General features: G+C 35.8%; 1 long non-coding RNA gene across 1 annotated transcript in view; it reads right to left on the bottom strand.

Annotated features, from left to right (window-relative positions):
* Positions 1-971: 971 nt before the first annotated feature.
* Positions 972-24,459, bottom strand: part of LOC103066311 (uncharacterized) — a 51,001-nt gene continuing 27,513 nt past the window's right edge. Inside the window, exons 2-4 of the long non-coding RNA XR_003085568.2 lie at positions 8,064-8,101; positions 7,174-7,326; positions 972-1,278 (exon numbers count right to left, since the gene is read on the bottom strand). This is a non-coding gene — a long non-coding RNA (uncharacterized LOC103066311). The remainder of the gene's footprint in view (positions 1,279-7,173; positions 7,327-8,063; positions 8,102-24,459) is intronic.

The raw sequence follows: 24,459 nt of genomic DNA, 5'->3' as shown, positions 1-24,459 counted from the left end.
CATTACTTTCAGAACTCCTGCTTTTGTTATTTAATTAATTTCTGGGCTCACTGTTGTTTTGGTATTACTGCTTTATTCAGAAACTGTTGAGCTATTTTATATTTTATTTGTTGTTTAGCTAGCAAAGTGTTGTCTCTAAAATTATTCTTTTCTGAATCAGCAGGATATGCAATCTTAAATAAGGTTACATTGGGAATGCAGTTTATGATATTAGACATCTGAGATTATTTTGTGTGATTGCAGATTATTGCTCCACTGGAATTTACAAACAGATTAAAATTTAAATGACAATTGCTAAATTATGAAAACATATAACGCACTTTTACAAACATGAGCTAAAATATGATATCAATGGATACAGATTGAAGTGTAGTTCAGTTGTGATTTTGCTTGTCTCTTAGCTGACTAAAGATATGTAGACCGAGACAAAGTATACTTTCATCCTGCAGAAATCAATGGAACCTAAATTAGTTGTAAGTATTTCATAAGAATTGTAGAGCACCTGTCTCCCAAACAACTTCCCCAGAGGAGAGAGAAAAACCAGGCTAAAGAAGATAACTAACCTTGAGAAAGGTGCTATTGGAAAAAGTTGTAAAGACAATCACTTGAAATGCAGGGGAGTACATAGATCATAAATATAGTTGACAACACTTTAAGATAGAGTAATAGGAAAAATGCTGCCATATTTATCAGGGAAGGAATTGATTAGTCCCTAGAAGGATCTACTGCAGGAAATGAATTATATTTTGAAGATACAGGAATTACTGTAGTAGAACATTAGATATTCACATCATTGTACCTATGCTTCTAAAATTCATATGTGTACATGCGTGCACGCACACACAAATCTGTATATATGATTTTGCAAAATGAAACAAACTTTTAGTTTTGCTGGGAAAAAGCACGTATCGTTTAAAACATCAAGGAATATAATTTTATTCTTGATCTTTCTATACAATAATGTGCAAAAATAATACAGGCAAATAATCTCATTTTTAATGTTAATTCAGAGTTCAAGACAGATGATTTACTTCCATGCTGAATCAGGTACTCTAAAATGATTTTCATTTTACAAATGTATAGTAATTTTAACAGAACATTAGAGAGAAAATAATTTGCATCAGATAAGTAAGAGTAATTTGGAAAAAGGTTTCCACTTGCATGTTGGTTACAACAGCTGAAAGTGATCTGGAGTATATTTCCCCCTCTTAGGTCAGAAAGTTAAATGTCAATATGTTTTGGAAGATATTTCAGGTTAGTAGTCCTTCAACAAAATATCTGAAAAAGAAAGAACAGAAAATAACTGTTAATCTGAATGGGTAAGGGAAACCTGTAACAAACTATTCTTTTCAAATGTTCTGTTTAATATGAAAGTGTGCAGCTTAAATCCCCAGAGCTACATGCAGCCCCTCAAAGCCCTTCAAAAGCAACCAGAAATTTGTAATTTTTAATATGATAGAAACAGGAAATGATTAAATCCATGGAGCATAATCACATTCACTTTAAACAGTTTAATATAAATTAAATTATATTAAATTTGGGCTTTGTCCTGCCTCACATTTTGAAGTGAGGTCCTGACGTAACACTCAACCCCCCACACAAAAAAGGGTTTTATCCCAGATTTAACATCCTGGATACTCCAATACATTCCTTTTCTTGAGCTTCTATTTTTACTGCTTTTCTCAAGAATTGATCAGCTTTCTATACCAAATAAACATGCCCTGTCTTCACTGGGCTATTTTGAATGCCCCTATGTATTGCAAAATATGTATTTTACTTCCAAAAATCAAAACTTTTTAAAAATTATTTTATTAGTAAAAGGTAACAAGCAAAAAAAGAAGACTACATCAGCAATCATACAATAAAAGAATACATACAGTACATTATAGTGATTAAAATTAACTAAAAGTTAAGAAGGAAAAACATTTATAAAATATTTAAGAATAAATGTAATATTCATATTATGTAGAACTTTTACTTCTTCTTTTTTGTCTTGTTTCCTTTCTCTCCTCCTTTTTGTTTTTCACAGATCAAACCTGATGATATTTCTTTTATAGGTGTGGAAGAACCAGCACTTGAAGGATTGTTATCATTATATATAATTGTTAGTTATGGGTGAATTGATCAGCAAACTGTAGCAAACAAATATAAATTTGTATGATAGCATACTTTCCTTTCAGCAATTAGAAAACAATATATTGGATAAAATAATGTAATTATAGTTGTTACAAATGCAGATATTTGGAAGTTCAAATTGCTAAAGATGGTTGGATTACAACAATCAGTTAAATACATAAATTGATATAAATGTCTTTTGTCAAAGTATTGTTTGTTAGTCACTCAGTGTTAAGATGGGCATCCATATCAATTTCCTAAACAAAGTTAAAATAAAATATTATTTCTAAGATAGATTTTTGTACAGAAGTAGACTTCAGAATAATTCTTAAAACAAGGACAATATGGGAGAGAAACTGAAGAATGAATGTGTATTACTTAAAGACCCAATGGACAGGCAGTACTGTTTTCCAAAAACAAGTAATGAGTTATTCTGTCACTAATTGAACACAATTCAGCAACAGTATAAATGTTGCTACAATGACAGATAACCTTTGGAATACATTAGCAAAAATACTGTCTCTAGCATATAATGATAATTTGGTTTCAGTTGGAGGAATAGCTCCTTCCAGCCAGATCAGGACAAACTAGAAAAATCTGAAAAAATTTATCAATACAAGTTAATTCAATATCTATACTTATAACTCAATATATACAAGGCATTAACATATTAATTAGCCCCCTTTGACCCAGATCCTTCTGTTCCACCACAACTTGATCTGGCAACCCCCGTAACACTCCACATAACTATGCCATCATTACTCTACTATAAAGCATAATGCCTAACTTGCCACAAATGAATGACAGGATCCAAAACAACAAAAATTTCACATTTGGCTTGCAGGAGGGAAATCAGAGGAGGCAAGGTTAATTAAACACAGAGCAAGAGCTTGTTGTGCACAACCCATACTCAGCAACTGGTGGCCACAAGATGATGATACACAGTTTGTCCCACTAACAATGAACTGAATGTTCAGCATGGCAAAATCTAGATTGCTTAAAAACAGTGGGCCAGGTTCAATACCTGCATCATTCTCCATATTCATCCGTATTCTCATGCAAGTGCTAGAGTTGTAGCAGCAGCAGCAGCAGCTGCTATTCTCTTAGCACAGCCATCCTTCTAAGAAAAGTACGCAATAAGCAAATGGAGACTTGCATTTCAAATGGGAGGGATGACAAGCATTTCAAATGGGCTGAACATGTTTTGGGTGCCTAAAAGAATTCTACTGTCATTAACTGTGGACAGCACACTCAGATCTAAATGCCCACAAATATAATTTGGATTGACTTCCAATTCAAAGTGTCTGTGACTGCGGGGTTTATATCACTCTTGGAAAGATGTTCAGAGAGGAAAGGAACTATTCTAAAGGGAAATCAGCAGTGAATCTTCAAGGAGAAATCAAAGATTCTCCAATGCACACTTATTTGAGAACCCAACAGAGCTAAAAGTTAGGCAGACTAGGATGAAATGATACTAGACTAGCTAAATTATTTAAAATATTGTATCATGTTTTCTACTTAGAAAACATTCAAGGCAGCTTTGAATCAAAATCCAAAAATTCCAAGAACAGAAGGGATTTTGACCTGCCTCATCTAACTGCAGGTATAACTCATATCCTACTTTCCCTGACTTTTTTTTTTTAATCTTCTCTGTTCTGTTGGAAGATCTCTGCTTGCAAGAAATGATTCCTATTCATAGAAAGTGGTTTTCCTCAGCAATAGTGATTTGTTTCTTATCTTTTCTAGGTGGCATAGTCAGGACTATGCCCTGAAATTACAATGGGAAAATCTCAACATGCACGTGTTCTATTTTAAGCTCATTTAGGCAGAAGTATTTTGGGACTAATTCTCAAATACAGCATAATGAATAATGGTCAAGGACCCCAGGCATACTGTCTTAAATTAAATTAAGTGATAGCAAGAAACAGAAGTTCCAAGAAATTAAATTCAAATCAATCAGTAAAACTGTATGACATCCCAATTGGTGGTTTAAAGAATTACTGGCTTTGACAGATTGTACGAAATGGCAAAATATCACCTGTACAGGACTGAGATAACCATGGAAGACCCTTCTGGGTTGATGCTCTTTTGACATTATGAGAGGATTACTATTTTTTCCTATCAAACAAAAAGGTATAATATTTGCATTAAAAGTTTTCATTTCAACAGTTTTCCACAGCATAATTTCCATTTGAAACAAGTCTTTACCTGTGGCATTTCTGCCCTGCACCAAAAGCACCAAACCCATATTATGGCAATCAAGAACAGAGCACTAAATATATATAATACTTCAAATAAGGCTTCACTCTCTTAAAACATACCTTATCCTCTTCCAACATATATTACTGGCAATAGACATCATCTAATAAATAAATGGGCAAACAGTGTGCTCCTACATGATTAAGGTAGCATAAAGATGTACCTTAGATAGGATGAGAGTGAAATCTTATACAAATCTATTCAGTTGTAAGTTTGAATGAGTTTAATGGCATTCACTCCCAGATAATATAGTATAGGATTGCATTTTTAAAGCATAGACAAGTGTATAGAATACTTATTCAAGTAAGACAAAGAAGTAACTGTTCATATGATCATAGAGAACTGTGACTGAATGAGGTTCCATCCTTAATATTAAGGGTTGGTATAACAGGAAAACCTCTGTGTTATTATACACTCTGCATATGTGTACACTGATATATTACACACACATGCATACATTTTGTATTTTATATTTATGTATTGTAGATGTTTAATGTTATATGGCGGTGGTGGGGTTGTTATTGTTTTTTATGCCAGTGTCACACTGTTTGAGTTGGATGGCCTTATAAATCTTGTGAAAAAATAAATTAATAAATCAATAAATTCCAACTGTTTCCATTTTACCTCTGCTCCCTCAGAACTAAACTGGCAGCTAGAAAAGAAACAGAAAAGGAGGGGTAAGTAAACTTTTCCAACTCTGTTCACAATGGTGGTGCAAATCTTGATCACACCAATGAGGATGCAGTGAATGTTGGGAAATTCCACTTCAAGAAGCTTAGCCACTGAAAGGGTAAAGAAAAGCTAGCTTGACAGCAGAGCCCAGGAAATTCAAACATCTATCAGCCAGTCAGGAGAATGGGTTTCCTTCTAAGGTGGGCTTTTAAAAAGAAATAAAGAGAACTTCCATTTTCTTTTTGTCTTTGGGTTTTCTCTTTGTATTTTCCCCTCAGAGAGTGGCTGGAATCAAAGGAAAAGGAAACGGAAAAGCTCCCACCAAGTCAGCAGCAACAGGATAGGTCTAGTAAATCTGGTCAGCAAGCTAGGATCAGCTAGTGAAGCTAGCTGCAATATAGATTCTATTTTAGTTCACGGATTGAGATTAGGGCTGTGTGAACTTGTCCTGGTTTGGGTGGGTTCGTGAGAGAGCACCTATGGGTTGACAGCGATTGACATGAACCTCTTCAGAAAACAACTGCATGTCTTTTATCCCTTTTATCCCCCAATTGTTTCCTAGCGTCTAACCTAGAAAGAGAAAGAGAATATTTCTAAACAACCTGTGCTCATTCTAGGAAAGGGATCCAGACTTTACCATACTTCTTCCCATCAAGTAAGGCTACTGAAAGAAGGGAATTACCATTCCCTCCCTCCCTTGGCAGAGAGAGTTTATCCAGAGTAGAATAGCTGATGGCATACCCAGGCAGCTCTTCCCAGAAATTATGGGGAGGGTGCAGCAGGGCTCCGGAAGGAGGATGTGGAGGCCCCACTCAGGGAGCAGTGAGGTGCAAGCTAATGCAACCTGTGGTGCATATAAGTGTGAGAGTTAATTCTCACACTGTCAGTAAAATGCAAGGGAAGAACAAATCTTTTAAAAACAAAAGACTGACCAAAGCAAGCCAGCCTGCTGAAAAGAGGGGTCACGTAGTCTATTAAGTAGAACAGGACAACAATTTTGAATTTATATTATAAATAGGACTAGTTCTTTATTAACTACAGTTGCTGAAACTCTTTTGATGATGGCATTCTAATTTTTTTCAATAAAAAATACTTATGCAGAAATCTTGGATTTTCTTGTGAGCTATCTAAGTGGTGTTGGGCCATTTAATGAATGTTTGTTTTTGTTTTTGAGGGAGGGTGTAAAACAGCAAAGCAAAGTAGGGAAAACAAGCGGAATTATTTCTAATGCTTCAATAGCAGCTTTACTTGCGTATATGACCAAGATGAAAGCGAGAGGGCACTAAGAATGGAGTAGTTGTCAGCATTCCAAGTCACTGCCCAACTCCTACAGTGATGCATTGGAGGATTTTCTTTCCCCCTCTGCAGCCCTTCGTTGGATTTCATTCATTTTCTAAGTGGCTTTTTCTTTTGCTGGTTTCTCCCCCAGTATCAAGTAGGGTCTAATTTTGTTCTGTTTCCAGAGATTATTGTGCACACGGTGTCCCAAGTCCCTTTACATAATTTCTTTCCAATTTTCTATCTGGCTGTAAAGGAGAAAAATAAAGGAAAGGAACAGCCTCTTAGTTTCTTACGCAGCAGCTGGGAGGAAAGAAAAAAAAAATCCTGATGCATGACTGGCCCTGATTGTTTAGTGACAGGGATTGCAGACAAGCCAAAAGGAAGACCAGGGCAACCACAGGGCTCCTGAATTGTCACCTGGCAATTATAAAGAGAATAGCAAAGACAATTTGGGTTGTCAATATGTATATTTTTGGCTCAACTTTCTATAAATTTTGTTTGCTACTTTGGTAGACTCTTAGAGGGAAACATGGAGGAGAACAATCTTAGATAAATAATACCCTATACCCAATATCCTATTATGAAATGTATTCTTTCCTAGCTCTTCTCTCCATCCCATCCCAAATTTTCCCCAAAAGATCATCCAATCCCCACCAAGCAAATTTGGGGTATATGCAAAGTTGTTTAAAGAGTAGGCAAGCCCACTCTACTGAGAAATCCTATTTCATTAGTGAGACAGAGTCAAAACCAATCCATAACACTACTTATTATCAGCTGACAAGGTGCTGTCCTTGCATAAGTACAGTCTAAACTGAAAAACTGGGAGACCGTGAGTTCTAGTCCCACCTTAGGCACAAAGCCAGCTGAGTGACCTTGGGCCAATCCCTCTCTCTCAGCCCTAGGAAGGAGGCAATGGCAAACCACTTCCAAAATCTTGGCAAGAAAACTGCAGGGACTTGTCCAGACAGTCACCAGGAGTCAAGACTGACTTGAAGGCACCTAAATAAATAAATAAAATAAAAGATTTTAAGCCTCCAAAGGAAGCCTTTGGACCCACAGAGGTTGTTTTGAATTTCCAATAATTCAGGAATCAGTGAGCATGTGGGCACATCTGGAATTTTGAGCACATGTTTTGCTGCTCAGACAAAATGGCTATCTGTGAGTGGCTGGTCAAAAAACAGCTATTTACTAAAGGCAAATGGGCAAGGACAATTCAGGCCATTCTCTACCCACTCCAAAGATGGTATCCATCATTCCAGCTTAATTTTCTGGGATAAAGCGGCTGTACATACGTTTGCATTTTCTAAGAGTTACTATATGGACCACTCAAAATAAAGATAATACTGGAGGATGCCATTTTGTTTTGCACCATGCTAGGTTCTTATTCATTTATATCTGTTAACAAAAAGTATCCTTAAAAGCAACAGGCAGGGAATCTGGTGGATGCCAAATGAAGTATCCAGGGGGATACTATTTTCTATCTGTAACAAAAGTTCTTAGGGAATGGGGGACATTTGCTCATTTGTTTTTTTTGAAACCACTGAAAATGAATTGACTTAGGAAGCAATTCATATTCATTTTGCTAGTCTTGAAAATAAAATTAAACTCTCTATTTTGACTGACCCAGTGTGCTCCTTTCCATACCCTAAGCAGATACTATGTATTTTACAGAACAGTCATAAGGAGAAGTAAAAGAAAACTCTTGCACAAAAACAGTAGTAGTGATAATTTCTTACCATTGTCAATGAGCTGCAGAGGATTTCAGTAGGGATCTCTGAAAAAAGAAAAAAACAAGTTTGAAACACTCTATAGCTAATTAACAGTGTGACTTTAAAGAGGCTATTGGCAACATAATTCCATATGTTGAGTTAAATAAAGGAATACTTATCTGATAAGTTTCCAGGGATCCTTTTGTGCTTCTAATTCTTGAGTTAGAGGAGGGTTTTGTTTTTTTATTTTTAAATGTAATTATATACTTGTATTTTTAAGAAACAATTTGAGAACAAGCTACAGCTTGCTTTTAAGTCATTCAGGCACACAATTGAGAAGACCAGCTTAATTATCAAGAAATAGGACGTAAGCTGTTTTCTTATACTGCATAGGCAAAAGTTCAAGATGGAAAATACAACTTGGCCTACAGGGACATTTTCTTTAACTATACAGTAGAGAAAAAAAGAAAAACTTTCCTGAATACAGGAGAACAGACTCAGCCACGGATGCTTCACCAGTTAAAGAAAAGTAGATAATCTTCTTTGTAGTATTTTCCAACAGGTTCTTAAAGAGTTTGCAAATGATAAATTGAGGCACATGTTGCAAAGATATATCCAAGCCTATTTCCTACCCTGCCTCATCCTTGTAAAGCTTTCCCACTGCTTAAAAAGAGCCAGTCACAGAGCCTTATCAGAGGAAGCAAGAAAGGAACTGGAGCCCAGGGTTGAACTTCCCCTTCTGAAGTAGCCAGTAGGAACCTAGAAAAGAAAGTTCTTAGAATCATCCTAGCAACAGATGATAATGATGATGGTAATGATAATTCCATTTTATCCCCAGTTTTCTAATCAGAGGGCAACTCAAGGAGACTAGCAGCCTAAAAGAAAATACACATAATAAAAATCTGCTTGCTTGCTTGCTTGCTTGCTAATAGAAATCAGTAAAAGCAACTAATATTAGTGCAACTCAACATGCTAGCTGAATAGGAAAATCTTGTTTCCTTTCCTAAAAGCAGAAAGAGTAAGGACTAAATGCAACTTCTCAAGGAAAACATTCTGCAGCTTGAAAGCTATGTAAGTAAAAATACAGGCACCTTTAAAATGACTTTCCCTGTTAACCTTAATGCACAGATAAATTCATACTAAGCCAGGCAGTTCCTTACATTGTACAGTTCTAATCCACTGAGGGATTTAAACAAAAGTTTTCTAGACTAAAAACCCAACTCTAAGGGCTAGAATTATTGTTCTGGAACAGGACAGAATGCTGCCTGTTCAATGGGCCGTTACACAGCTTCCGTTTGATTCCAACCAATCTCCCACAATCTGGGCAACTTAAGATGCAGAAAAGTACATTTTCATAAATATTTTTCTGAAACCCAAAACACAGTGTTCTATTATTTAGTTTCATGAATTCTGGTTTATAAGGTGTTTGCACCACCCTGGCTTCCTAAGTCTTTAGTCCCTACATTTATTTCTTCAATATGGACCTGACAAACGCCCTCCAAGCCTGCTCTGGGCTGTAAACCATATTTTTTCCTCTGTACCACCCTAGTCCCAATCCTGACTTTTTCCACTCAAGAACTAAAGCCTAATTAGAAGCTAGAAGCTAGAAAAGGTGGTAGAAGGGCCAGATCTTTTTTTCTGAACAAAGCAGCAAATATGAAAGGATATAAACCTACTAGACAAAGAGATTATTCTTATGATCAGTGAGGTATTAAATCTTACAAATTGGACTACAGTGAGGAAGTATTCTTAGTCCCATTGCAGAATTTATTTATTTATTTTGATGTATTTACTTAAGTTTATATGCCATCTACTTCTGAAGATTCTGAGTGGTTTACAGCATACACGTAGAATTAAAATGAACAGACAAACCCCCTAAAATCCAATCTATGAGGTTAAAATCATTGTTTTGACCACCCTTCCCTTGTTCTATAAATTCAGGTGGATTCTTTGCACATCACAATGACTTGGTCTTCCTCTTGTACTTGTGCTATCTGAAACTTACCCAAGTATAATGGAAACAGATCACAAGGACAAGGACAATGAGACTGTTTCTATAACTTTAGAACCAGCCCTTACATTCTGCCCACTTTTTTTTCTTGGCAACATTTTATATTATGTGTCCACTCTCATCCTCCTATCTACTGCAGTCACTATTCTTTCTAGCACTTTTATTCAGATTTTCACACCATCAGATCTCTCAACTACCCATATTGTATGCTGCACATAAATAACTATTATGCATTCATTAAATTTAATATATTCTTCTGATCTACTTCCCTAAAGGAATTGTGTATGTCTTTCCCTTTGGCCTTTTCTAGGACATCTGTTTTCTGCTATCCCCAATATAATTGCAAACCCCATTCCCACCATTTTAAGAACCTTCCCATCTGTTAAAACTCCAACTTCTTAAAAATAAAAAAAACCTGAACATTAACAATATTAATATTAAATTTTTTGCTGATGATCCTCAATTTTTAAATGTTTTTACTCTGTATTTGCTTCCATAAGTCCAAATAAGTCAAACCCTGTGTGAAGCCTATATTGCTTATCATATGTTCAGAAATTCACTTGGAACTAACTCTCTAAAGATCTAGAACCACTTTATAGATGAGTAGAATATATGCTTTTTATAGACAATTTATAGCCACTTGTGTGTTTGTCCATAGATCTTGATAATGCGCCATCAAATCATTTTTGACTCCTAGTGACCACAGATTTTCTCCATGACAATGTCCATACATCTGCTCCTCCAACATACATTTGTAATGCTTCACAAATTTCATTCCTTACATTTGTTAATACCATGACAAAACTGCTCTTTTCTGAACAGGCATGAAATTTTCTCTTTTATTTTTCACAGCTTACTATTGTTGGAGCACCTTAGGGTTTGGTTTTTTTTCCCCTCTTCAAACCTCACGAGCTGAAATCACAGAGCAGATATTATGGGAATTGCTGCTAACCCTTGTAAGTGAATTCTCAAGTACATTCTTGAAACAATCAGATAACTGATAGTTGCCTATTAGATGATGCCTATTTTATACAGATACCTTTGCACATTTCTTATTTCTTACTTTCATTTTGCTTTATCAACTATTTGCAATCAACCACTATTTATTTGTGACTGGAACTCAAATTGCTTTCCAGTAACTACTCAGATCAGTTTGAACCAACCTTCCATAATTGGGTGCTCTCTACAACGATGGGATTTCAACTCTCATAATCTATTGTTAACCAGTTATGTTCAGCATTTTTTAAAGTCAAGTTTTAGAGGCATTAATATAAATATACTTTTGTGAAAGTGTGTGAGGAAGACAGAAAAAATTAACGGACCAGTTTTTATTTTTAAAAATCCTATCCTTGGGTATTCCCTCTTTCATTTCTATTTATTCATTACATAACTTCAAATTTACTTTTCAGATAAGGGCTGAGTTTATACATCACATTAAGCTATAACCAACTTCAAAGATACTATGTTGCATACATCACAGTGGACTGGTCTATATTATATAATGTTACACAATACCATACAATATTATATTCACATATAATTCTAAACCATTGCTTATAAATAATAATGACAAAATTCACATTTTGTGTTAAGCTAAAACCAAACAAACCCATTATTGGTTAAGCCATCTACTTTTATTGAAGCTTACCTGAAAGGACTATTGTTAAGACTCATCTATTTCCCTTGACTTTTTATGGTATTTGGTGCTAATGAACTAGTTTCATGTAATTCATGAATTAAAGCAATTTACATTCTGTCTTTCAATCAATATTTAATACTACTTTATATATGTATGCATATGTGTGTGTGCACGCATGTGTGTGTATAAAGAAAATAAAGTACAAGAGAAAACATGGAAAAAGAATAAAGGAATATAATACAAATTAATAAAGCAGGGATTTTAAAATGTCACATCAGGTTATAGCTTTCTAGTAAGTCATTAATTAGTTATAAATAGTTGTATTATCTCTGTGAGGTAAGTTCCTTGGAAAAACTATTTCCACCAACAAATGGAAATACCTAAAATAAATATAATAATGGCAAAGATTCCAGTTATGAAGCCCACACACTAGGGTTTAATTGGGACAACAGAAGCAAAGTCCTAAAAGGGAAATAGTTTTAACTACTTTCTGGCATGATCTGAGGTTTAAGCACTAACCTTTCAGCCCTTAATAGCTAGGGCCTGACTAAGGGAATGCTTTTCCTGTTATGAACCTATTTAGGCATTAAAATGTGCAAGAGAAGCAAGTTATGGAATGCACCCCCTCAGAAGGTATGCTTGATCCCCTCTTTCTCCACAGTTGGAAAGGCAGTTAAAGACACTTCTCTTTAGCTAGGAAGAGAATATAAACAATTGTGTTTTAGACCTTTGTATTATCTTATGCGTGTTTGCTTGTTTCTGCTATAAACTGCCTTGAGTATTCAAATGTAATCAGAAAGGAACAGTATCAACTGAGTGAATAAACAATAAGTAATCTTTTACAGTCTTTGAGATTATTCCTCTGCACTTTCTTCCAGAAGCAAGCACTATTACATATTATGTAACACAGCAAGTGGTACCACCATAGCACCAGTCTTTAAGAAGCAATCATATGATTTTATAAGGCCGGTTGGTTGCAATTTTGTCCAAGATTCTGGTTGAACAGGAGGTACATCAACTACACTAACAAAGCAGTGTCCTTAAGTTCCATGCCATGTCTTCTATGCCACAGGAAAGCATCTGAATAGGCTATATTTTATTTATTATCATTTATTTATTAAATGTATATGCAGCCCATCTCCCCCAGATACACATTTAAGGTGTTACATTAGAACAGGAGGGATTTTGATTCAGGACATTTCAGAGAGATGTTTTTGGGAGATTTTACAATTTCAACAATTGTGGCTGCTAGTACCAACATTATTTTTAATATAGTTATTTTTAGTATCAGTCCTGCCCGATTTTGAGTTACTGCATATTTGGTTAAACCTTAAATGGAAGTTATGCTCAAATAATTCATGTGTGTCTGTATGGATGTACGTAAGAAGAATAAATCTTTGCTGAAATATACATTTTAATTGAGTACTGGGGATTAAAAAAAAAACTCCATCAATTCCATAATGAAATCTAAAGGTAAGAAGTAATGAAACGAAATAGACATTGGTCTTGGATTCCCAGGATTATAAAGCACAAATGATGTCAGCCCATCTCTTTTCACCAGAATTTTGATTCCTTTTCCTAGCAATGAACAGAGAAACATACCATAATAATCCTAGCAGCCCAAGCACTGAAATGGACTGATGCATTGGTCTGGATTGGATAATAACTTAAGAGCACTTGTGCCTTAAGAGCCCACAAGGTTAGTCCTCTTCTCACTGCTTCCAATTAGAATCTAGCCATTCATTTCTGCTTGGTACAACAGCAACCTAGATCCCTCAGGCTAAGTAAGCCAACCAACCAAGGCCAAAAGGGTTGTCAAACTAGGATTCCTGTAATATATTAAGCTGACAGAGAGCACCCTCATTATTGCTGAAACATGCTAACCTCTTTGATCCCTTGTCTCCTGTGCAGTTTTCAACCCCCTGATGCTCTGGGAGGATTCTTCCCCCACCTTCACACCCACATGGGTTTTACAAGCACGTCTAGTTGCATTTTAAAAGCTCTGCCTCCGTAATAATCCGCTCCTTGTGCTGAATGAGCTAATGGGAAGATGGAATGAGTTGTGCATTACTTAAACCTGAACCCCTTCCCCTTTGCTTCTGTTGTACAAACCTCTGGCCTTCAATCAGGTTTCTAGAGGTTGCTTAATGAGAAATAACAGCCTGTCCCATATTATTTGAATCCCTCTCTATTCAATGGTTGAAACAGGAAGACTGGCCTAGGCCCAATAACAAAGGATAGTTTGTAAGATTAAGCACAATGAATCTAATGCTATTTAAGGGTATTTTGCTTCCTCTAACAAGGTGTTGAATGTAATGCCTGTAGTGAAGCTTACATCTCTCTCCTTCCATCCATCATGTACATTTTTGCTAATATTTTGCAGAAAAGTGATATTTTATGTTTGAGTATTCAGATCATCTAGGTGGGAGGAAGTGGTTCATTCATTCATGTATTTTTATTTTCCCGAATACAATTTAAATTCATATCCATATTATAATTTGTATCTTTTAGTTTAAAAATATACCCTGAATATATAACTCAATATAATTAGAATCCATCACACATATGACTTGCATTTTCCCACCTCATAAAAATCAGTTTACACTGTTGGACTTTGGCAAAACTACAGAGATCTGAAACCACACTGATATTGATTTTACTTGTTAACAGGAATTTTACACTCACTTTATTGTTAAAAGATCTTCAGTGACTTATATGATTATATTCCACTATTCCAATTCATTGTTCAGTGTTATTTGCAGATGATAGGAACAAATAAAAACCCATAGAAGGACAACTTGTAAAATAAGCAGCAGTAAAACCAAACAAGCAATCCACCACCAATTGGGGTTGTGCCTACATGTGAGTAGTGCAGGCACCCGAAAAACTTCTTGTGGAGTCATTTAGGGAGAGAAGAGCGTATTTCATGCAGTAACTACCTAAGAGCTTTTCTGAATACAGTGGAACCTCGGTTTACGAACTTAATTCGTTCTGTGACTCTGGCTGCACCCCGAATTGGTCGCAACCCGAAGGAGATTTCCCCATAAGGTTCAATGTAATTACCGTTAATCTGTTCTGGCGTGGAGGACAGGGAGGCGGCTATTGCTTGGAGGGAGAGTCCCCCTCCCTACGACCACGTGTCAGGCATGGAAAATGGCCGTGGACCACGTGTCAGGGGTGGAAAAATGGCCACGGACGTGTCAGGGGCGGAAAATGGCCACGGACCACGTGTCGGTTGGAAAAATGGCTGTGGACCGTGTCACGGGAGGGAAAATGGCCGCGTATCCTGTTCGTACTCTGAGGCGGAGTTCGCAAACCGAGGTAAATTTTTGCAGCCACAGCTGGTCGTAACCCAAAAAGTTCGTTAACAGAGGCGTTCGTAACCCGAGGTACCACTGTATTGGCTAGCCAAAAAAGTTAGAGTGTTTCATGTTGGCTGCTAAATTACAAACATGCTGACATAAACCATTTTGAGTGCAGTGGCAAACAAGACCACCAACCCATATTTTTATTTGTTTAACCAAAAAGGTATTAATTATTTAATAATATGATCAATTACATTTAATCATGATCAAAACATTTATATAAATGTATGACATTATTTCTGAAACATTTCGGAAGAAAACACATACAAAGCAGCTAACATTTTAAAAGAGTTATTTCCTCCAATGTATTGCAGAAGGATAAACAGCTCTTTTCAAATGTTTTCGCGTTAGTTTTTAGAGCACATTTTTATTTAAAAAAAACAAACTGTTGCCAGTTAGAAGCTGTTATTAGCTAAACTGCCTGATCAGCACTGTAGTTCAAGTTGATCACAATCAGCATGCCATAATTGAGTCATGAGTTGGAATTGTGAGAAAATTAGGTGCAGCAGTACTGTAAAATCTCTCTTCAGAATGATCCTTTTTATCAATATCAAACTTTCTCTTTGTTGTTTAGTCCGGAGATTCTAAATTGTGACCAAATTATTAGTCCACCATGGACAAAGCTCCATTCAGAAACTGCAGAACGATCAAAATTGTATAAACCTGGCCCTAGAAGGCAGTATTTTTGATTGGATAGAGATCATTGAAAACCCTATTGCTGTCCTGCCCAGTGCCCAGTATGTCATTGGTTAAGTACTGAAGTACATAATTATTAATAATGCATGTGCTTTGATTTAGGATAGACTGAGAAGGAAAAAGAAAAAAGAAAACATAACGGAAGAAAATGACATGAAAATGCCCATGTCATCACCAAGACTTGAACGTAACTCAAGGGAATTACATTCAGGTAAATTCAAGGGAATCACGTTATATTTTCTGATTTACAGCATTAAAAAAAAAGATACTGTGCTTTTCTAAAAGCCTATATAATTTTCAGTAAGTTGAAAATAATAGCTGCTGCCACTACCATCAAATACTTTGAGAACTAGCAGTTTGGAGCATCTTCACTTTCTTCTGTGAAAGTTTATATATTACAGTGAATAGTGTGATTTACTTATTTTTATCAGAGTTTTCTGTAGTGTTGGTTCCAGAATAGGCTGTACTATTCTGTACTTTTAGCTGAAAATCATGCTAAAAGCTGACTTTTATTTGGAACCTGACTTTAGACAGGGTTTTCCCCAGAACTGAGCCTGCAGCTAAGAGGCGAAGAAGAGAGGAAACCCCTGAAGGAGATCTCCCCGATGTCCTTTTGGAGGGGGACTCTCCCTCCAAACAATAACTGCCTCCCCACCCCATTCTCCCTCTTCATACTGTGCTTTTTTTCATGTTTTTGTGGTTTAAAAATAAAATGCATATGTTTCAGAACTGTTTAACTATATGTATTTACAATGAACCTTATGGGGGAAATTTACCTCGGGATGCGACCAAATTTGGAGGGTGGATTAGCTGTATTTACATTGAACCTTATGGGGAAATTTGCCTCGTGGTGTGACCAAATTCGGAAGGCAGAACAGATTAACCGTATTTACATTGAACCTTATGGGAAAATTTACCTCGACTTGCGACCAACTCAACTTGCGATCAGAGTCACGGAACGGATTAAGTTCGTAACTAGAGGTACCACTGTATAAATTATTCATATACTTCATAACATCTAACTCCAAGTAGAAGAACCTATTCTTTTTTAGAAATTGCAGAATTACAACTGCAGCCTGTGGCTTCTGGGAGTTCAGCAATATCTGGAGGGCCACATCTTCCATACCTGTAATTAACCCAAAGGAAGAATATTATGCCAAATATATTCTTACCTCCTTTATTTAAAAATTGGCTTGTCCAAATTTAGGACCATCTGCTCTAACACGAACTTGCCTATCACCTAGGATAATCAGAGTTATTTTCTCCAGCTATCTTTATTAGCAGTTTCAGGTAGAAATCTTTCAAGGTTGTAGCAGGGCCCCAGACTAAGTAATAGGACTGATTGACTGAGTTCTCCAGTATTAGCAGCCCTGAGAAATCAGTTCCTGGCCCTCTCCTTAAATATTGCATTTCATCTGCTAAATCTAAGTGAAGTATATCGCTTCTCTTTGATTCTGAAGAACAGGCCCCAGAGTCTGCTAGGAAGTGAGACGGTTTGGGAAAGCATTTTTAAAGAGATCCTCATTCCATCAGATGAAGCCAGCAATGGCCAAAACAGTAATTCTTTAACAATTAGATGTACCAATTAAGGGGGTGGAGGCTTCACTGCTGGCTAAAACGAGTTAGTATTTTGCATGATTCAGTTTTGTACTATGAAATGTTCTTCTAATAGAGTCATAGGCATTTAGACTTCATTGCTATACCTGTCATATTATTTTGGTTTTCTTTTGGCTTAGTATATATAAATGTACTTTCACAGAATCTCAGCCATCATTCCATTACACAAAGAACTTTGAGAAAAGAAGAAGAAAAAAAACCTTTTCAAACCCTTTGAAGATAATCTCCAAGAAAGATCAGAAAATCTTCTGGAAAATTGTAGCAGATAGGCCTTTATTCATCCCATTCATTTGGTTTTATTGAACAAAAATGTTTCAGTTGTACATTTTCCCTAAAGGTTTTTATTCCAACAATGTGTTCAATTGTACATTGATTTTTAGAATAACTGAGTGTTTTCTTAGCCAAGTACAAAGGTTGTTTTCCAGGAGATAAAATTCAAGAGAATACAAGCAAAGAATAAAGAAGAAGCATACATACAACATGTACGAATGTTTCACCTGAAAATACTTGATACTAACGTGTCATTAATACTGGGCATTTCAAAAATAAAAAGTGACAAAGAAATAATTTAAGAACAGAGTTGAACTCATGCTTAGGAGAAATACCAATATTCTTGAATTACTGCTCTCAATGACAGATACAGCTCTCTCCTCTACCTATCTTAGTATTCCAATCCTTCTTCATAAACATCTTCTTTAAAGTATTTCAGATTGTTGTGAAGCATCTGAAGTCTTATATTGTTTTCCAGAACAAATGCCTTATTAACATAATTCAGCTTGTGGCCAATATATATAGGGGATATATTTTAAGGGTAAAAGACTGGGTTAGGAAAGTCTTTTGGATATATCAGGGAGAAAAATATTTCTCACTGCCCTATCTTTCTATGCTATTATTGGACAGAAAAAGCTAAAATAGACAAATAAGAGCACTCCTTTTGCTAGTGCCCCCCCCCTTCGAAAAGAGACTTACTATAAGCAGTATACTTATACTAAATGTATTTTAATTGATTTTATCTTCTCTGTAAACCACTCAAAGTCACTTTTAACAAAATGGCGGTGACAAATTTGATATATAAATTAATATATAAATAAATAAACTGGTTTATTCACTGAAAGAATGTGAACAAAAATAGGACTAAGTTTCAAAAGAAGATCACATAGACTTATTTTTATGATACCAGCTGATCTGACTACAGGTAGATTAGTGACCTTGTTCAGTGACTATTCAAAGTTATGAGGGGACTTACAACCATTCCTCATAGTTACGGCCACCACAGTGTCCACGCAGTCATATTATCATAATTTAGGCTCTTGGCAACCAGCTTGCAATGTCCCACGGTCAAGTGACCACCATTTGCAACCTTCGCTGCTGGCTTCCAAAAGGCAAAGTCAATGGGGAAGCCAGCAGGAGGTAGTAAATGGTGATCACATGACCTGGGAAGTTGCAACCACACAGGATTCACCTGATGACAGCAACTGGAATTGCCATCATAAGTCAGCACTGTCCCAGGACATCGCACTTTACAACCACATCACTTAGTGACATGGAAGTACCATCATTAAGCGAGGACCTTATTAAAAAGGGAGCCAACTGGTTGGGAAGGTCACAAGTCACTGCATGTTATCTAAGAAAGGGAATTTAAGTGTGTGTGCATGTATATGTATGTATACGTTATATATTGTGATGGAATGGAATTATGAAGGCCAGACTCGGGGAGAAAAACATTTTCTTTTATCTCCTGAGGCGAGAGGGAAAGATAAGAGGATGAGACTGGCACCTCCCTGAGGAATTCACAATGTTGTGGCTGGCATTACTTGGGAACTGGGGTTTCAGTCTGGGAAGATTCTTGCTAGAGGTTGTAGCTAATAAACATTGCTGGACTGAATTTACATGGTCTCTTAGAGTTCCCTGGGCTAGGCGTGACATACACACACACACACACACACACACACACATGTGGGAGCCAGTATAGTGTAGTGCAGCGATTAAGATACTGGACCAGGACCCAGATTCTAGTCCTCCTTTATGTATGTATGGCTAGGTGACTTTGGGCCAGTCACTTGTTCTCAGCCCTAGGCTTGGAAGTCAAGAAAATCTATCTACCAACCTGTACTGGGCCAACATGGCACATTATAATCCATGACCTTCATGAGGAGGACTTCATCCTGCAGTGGATTGATTCAGGCTGAATGGTTGTCTCTGTGTGTATGAATGAATGCTTGCTGATTTTTCATTAGCTTACTTAAAAAAATAACTTTTTAATGAGTAGTATCATAGTATATTTAAAGTAATGAAAACATATCCTTTTGTAATAAGAAAGCTCTCCCTTTACTTATATAAGACTGATGAATTGTAAGACAGCTTTCTGACCTAGTCTGAAAACTGGACTATAATGCAGACAGTATCTTTTTATACTGACTTGACTCATTTGCTCTGTCTTTATGCATTTTAATTATTCTTACAATATAACTTAAATAAGGTACAGAATCCTCACGTCTTAAAATTTTCTTCTAAATTACTGATCTTACATTCCCACTCTAAGGTGAAGGTTTTCATTTTATTATTTTTTATATAGCAATTCTTAAGGCTTCATTCTTAAAAATATTTGTATAAGAAAGAAAAAAAGATATATCCCATCAATACACAGCACAGACATTTTGAACCACTGGTACCACATACTAATGCTAATGTAGTCATATATCATAATTACAATATTCAATACACTAAATTAATACTAATATATGAATATGGATGCTACATGACAAACTTATTTATGATTTGCTTTTTTGCAACTCTGAGGAGATACCTTCATAATATATTTTTTCAGACTGCAAATTTCAAAACAAAAGAAACAATGTTGGAGGAAGACATTTCATCCTCATTTTATCCTTTTTCTATTCTTGTTTTTATATCATCTTTATTTATTTAATGAAACAGAGAGGGAAAAAGTAAAAGAAAAAAATACTAAAAATGACAAAAAAGAGAAAGAAAAAATGCAATTACAAGTTAGATTGTACATATCAGTGTTTCTTAACCTCATCACCTTTAAGATGTGTGGACTTCAACTCCCAGAATTCCTCAGACAGTATGGAAGTTGAAGTCCACACATTTTAAAATTGTCAAGGTTGAAAAACACTGGCGTGCTTAAGGGCTTCTTATGCATATATAAATGTGTCTATGTGTGCATGGGTATGCCTCTCTGTGTGTGTATATATACATGTATGTGTATGTATGTGTGTGTGTGTCTGTATGACACACACACATATATTATATTTTTTCACATAATTTCAATAAAAGAATACCATATTTTATGGTAATCGTCTATGCACTGTCAATGTCTGTAGGCAACTCATTCACAGGACTTCAGTTCAGGTCTTCAATTCACTGGGTGATTGGTGCCATACATTTGCCTTTCCAATGTGGAAGGATTAATCTCTCGGAGGATTAGGGCACGGAAAATCCATTTCCATTGTCAGTATCAATTTCCATGTAGTAGGTATGTACTTCAAAAGAATGCATGCATCCAGAAATGATTTCAAAATCAATAGACGTGATTATTTTCTCCCAGAATATAACTTTAGGACATGGCAAAAATATATGTTTTAATGAAGCCTTATTCTGGTTGCCTCTCCAACTACATGATGATTTACTCATTTGTTTTCTGTATAAAAGTAGTGGGGTCCAATAAGTACAAAACACTTCATTCTTTTTTAACAAATATAGTAATTTTAAGAGAGTTTAGCTATTTCAAAAACTGGCTACAAATACAAGCTGTATAGTGAAGCCTCATTTTATTGGACCACTTGAGGGAAAGAGGCGTCTACTACTACTGATCATCTGTTAAAGATGGAAGTATGTCACTTTTGCAATTTATGTTTAAACGATTATACAAATGATGTAAAATGACAAAATTACATCATTTATGTCATTTTTGCAAAGGCATCATTATGTAAATTGCTATGAATGTTTTAAAATTAAAGTAAAACTAATGTACTACCTCATCCGGATTACAGATGCAATGAACTGCCTGTTATTTTGGGTGGATATCTGTATAAATTTTTATTGAAAGTTTCAAGAACATAAAAACTAACACAAACTAATACAGAATAAAGAAAATAATGAAAAGAAGAAGAAAAGAACAAAGACAAAAGTACAGAAAGAAAAGATAAAAAGAAATAGAAAGAAGCTTCTGATTTCCTTTGCAGCAAATGTAAGTAAATAACAAAATTATCTCTTACTCTACAAAAAACCTCACTTTTTTCTATTATCCAATTTTTTTTTCTAATCATCAAATTCACAAGTCATAGGTGCATTTTTTTCTGTTTTATGCAAAAAGTCTGTTACGGGTTTCTAGTCAGCCATAAATGTAGATATTGTTTTTTGTTTAATCAAGAAAGTCAATTTAGCCATCTCTACTAGTTCCATCATCTTCACCAGCCATTCCTCCATTGTGGGTAATGTCGAACTTTTCCACTTTCAAGCATATAATAATCTCGCTGCAGTTGTCATATATAAAAACAAGTTCTATGGCTTTTTTCTAGCTGTGTATCCATTAATCCCAAAAGAAAAGCTTCTGGTTTCAATTGTATATTAATCCTTAAAATTTTCTGAATTAGTGTATTTATTAGTGCCCAAAATTTTTTAGCTTTTTTATACATCCACCAAATATGATAAAATGTCCCTTCATATTGTTCACATTTCCAGCAAAGATTTGAAGTACCTTTATATATTCTACACAATTTCTCTGGTCACAAATACATCATTCTATAAAAATTTTCTTTAAGGTTAGAACATAATGTAAATTTCAGTCCTTTCAACCACATATTTTTCCATTGGTCCATTTGTATATTACAGTATAGCCAAAATTTTTAGCCCATTGTATCATATTTTGGGCAGATATCTGGAAGGAAGTTTGGTCTATTGCAACCAAAATCTATTTAATGGGATTCTGTTAAATCATAGCTTCACTGTGTTGTTCCTGTTGTGTATGTGGAAATCTCTAGTCCACCCTCAGCCACAACAGCTGACTGGTGACTTTGAGCCAGTCATCCCCTCTTAGCCCAACAGGTAGGTAACAAAGTTGTTGTGGGGAAAAATATGAACACTGCTTTGAGCTCCTGAATTAAAGGTAGGGTTTATACATATAAATATGTGAGAACCAGTTTGGTGTAGTGGTTAACACACCAGGCTAGAAACCAGGAGGCAGTGAGTTCTAGTCCCACCTTAGGCATGAAGCCAACTGGATGACCTTGGGCCAGTCCCTCTATCTTGGCCCTAGGACAGAAGCAATGGCAAACCACTTCCAAAATCTTGCCAAGAAAACTGCAGGGACTTCACTGACTTCAAACAAACAAACAAATTAGTGTTATGCACTAATGTTATTTTGAGTAATAAGGTCATATCAGAAATAATTTATCTATAATAATGATATTATCTATTCCAAAGAGCTTCCTTAGTGTTTATACTCGGAGGAGGAGGTCTTGCTTGTTGTATACAGTCAGCTGACATTCACCTAGTGATTATAAAGAAAAATGTCCCCACTATATGGGATGAGCTTTGTTCATGGTGGCCTTAAGTTTCTTTTTAGTTACAGTATGTTGTCATGATTCTGTATTACTGTTTCCCATTTTATTATACTGGTGGGGTTTTTTTATTTTATTTTAACCTAGTTACTGTAGGAAGGGAACGTAAGCTGCTCACAGTCCTGTTGGACTGGAGCAGTATAAAAGCCCCAATAAATAAATAAATATTTTTATCGAGATGAAGCATGCTCCCAATGTGAAATATTTCTGCTGATAACTGAGGGCATATCAATTTGTTCTGGCATTTTGCTGTCTATATAAATAATGATGTTAAACAATTGCATTTCAGTGTTTTAATGTCAATTGAGGGATTTTATTGCACAATGGTATGATCAGTTCACATTTGCTGGAGACACTTCTTTGAGAAACATACAAGCTAGCAATGAAATCAATATATGTCCTTCATTATAGCAGACGATGGTCTGTTTGAAGGCATCTGTTATTCTAATCCAAGTCCACTATGAAGATAACAATGACAAAGGGAAATCAAAGTCCCTGAAATCCTCCATCATCAAATGTTAATATTTGGATAATCTATGCAGCATGAAGGGTCACAGATTTGTGTTACCAATACATTCCTATTTAAAATTATATAACTGATTTTTAAAATATAAGTAAATTGACATATGCAAATTAATGTAATTCTGTGTCTCCTTTTTGGCACTATATGAATGATAGGAATGCCTACTGACCCAGTCATCAATTTGGAAAATAAACCAAATAAACTCAGACTGATTCAGGGACTGCCTAATTTCACCTGGAGGAAAATCAAAAAAAGGTATGATACCCCAAAACTCTATGCTACTCATAAAAGGATAATCACAAGTGGATATGATTTTCTTCATACCTTCATGTGCCATATACCGTTGAGAGAATGAAGCGTGGCAAGTTTCAGTGTGTCAAGTGCAGAAATCCTTACACTGGGTAGCTGAAAAGAGAAATGTCTGAGCAAGATGCTCTTAGAAGGCCCTCGAATCCACCACTTCATCATCATCAGTTTTGCTCCTCCTCCTGGATTCAATCAGCTCCTTGTCCAAGGCAGAGAAAGAGACATGCACATAGACACTTGCTGCTGCTTCTTGATCTGCTCAAGGCCTGCTCCCTTGCAGGAGGGAGGTGAATAAATTGCAACAATCTAGGTTATAGCAACATGCCCCAACATTCTCACTGAAGAATAAAATGGGGCCAAGATATTTGATCCAATTTACCATTTTTTTGAACAGAACGGAGAGATGCTAATAGTTCTACACAAAAAGACAATTAAAATAGCAGTTCTTCACCTCTCGCCCTCTTTTGTGCTGAGAAAGAAGAAAGTTGACATATCTATTGATTTCAATGTACTGACAACCGCTTTCTAGTCAAGTAACCACTTTTGTGACAATGGATGTGCTTCTGAGACAAGGACAAACAATTCCCTCTAAGAGCACTGCCTGTGTTTGAAACAAAACAATAAATGTTATGTATCACAGAGGACTATTACTGTAACAAACTGCACAGCAACATTTCACCAGAG

The sequence above is a fragment of the Python bivittatus genome, unplaced genomic scaffold, assembly GCF_059951505.1.
Source record: "Python bivittatus isolate LINGU-HERP-01145 unplaced genomic scaffold, Pbiv_v1 ctg000610_np1212, whole genome shotgun sequence".
Classification (NCBI taxonomy): Eukaryota; Metazoa; Chordata; class Lepidosauria; order Squamata; family Pythonidae; genus Python; species Python bivittatus.
Note: the sequence above shows the minus strand (reverse complement) of the source record. Positions and strands in the feature narration are given on the sequence as shown.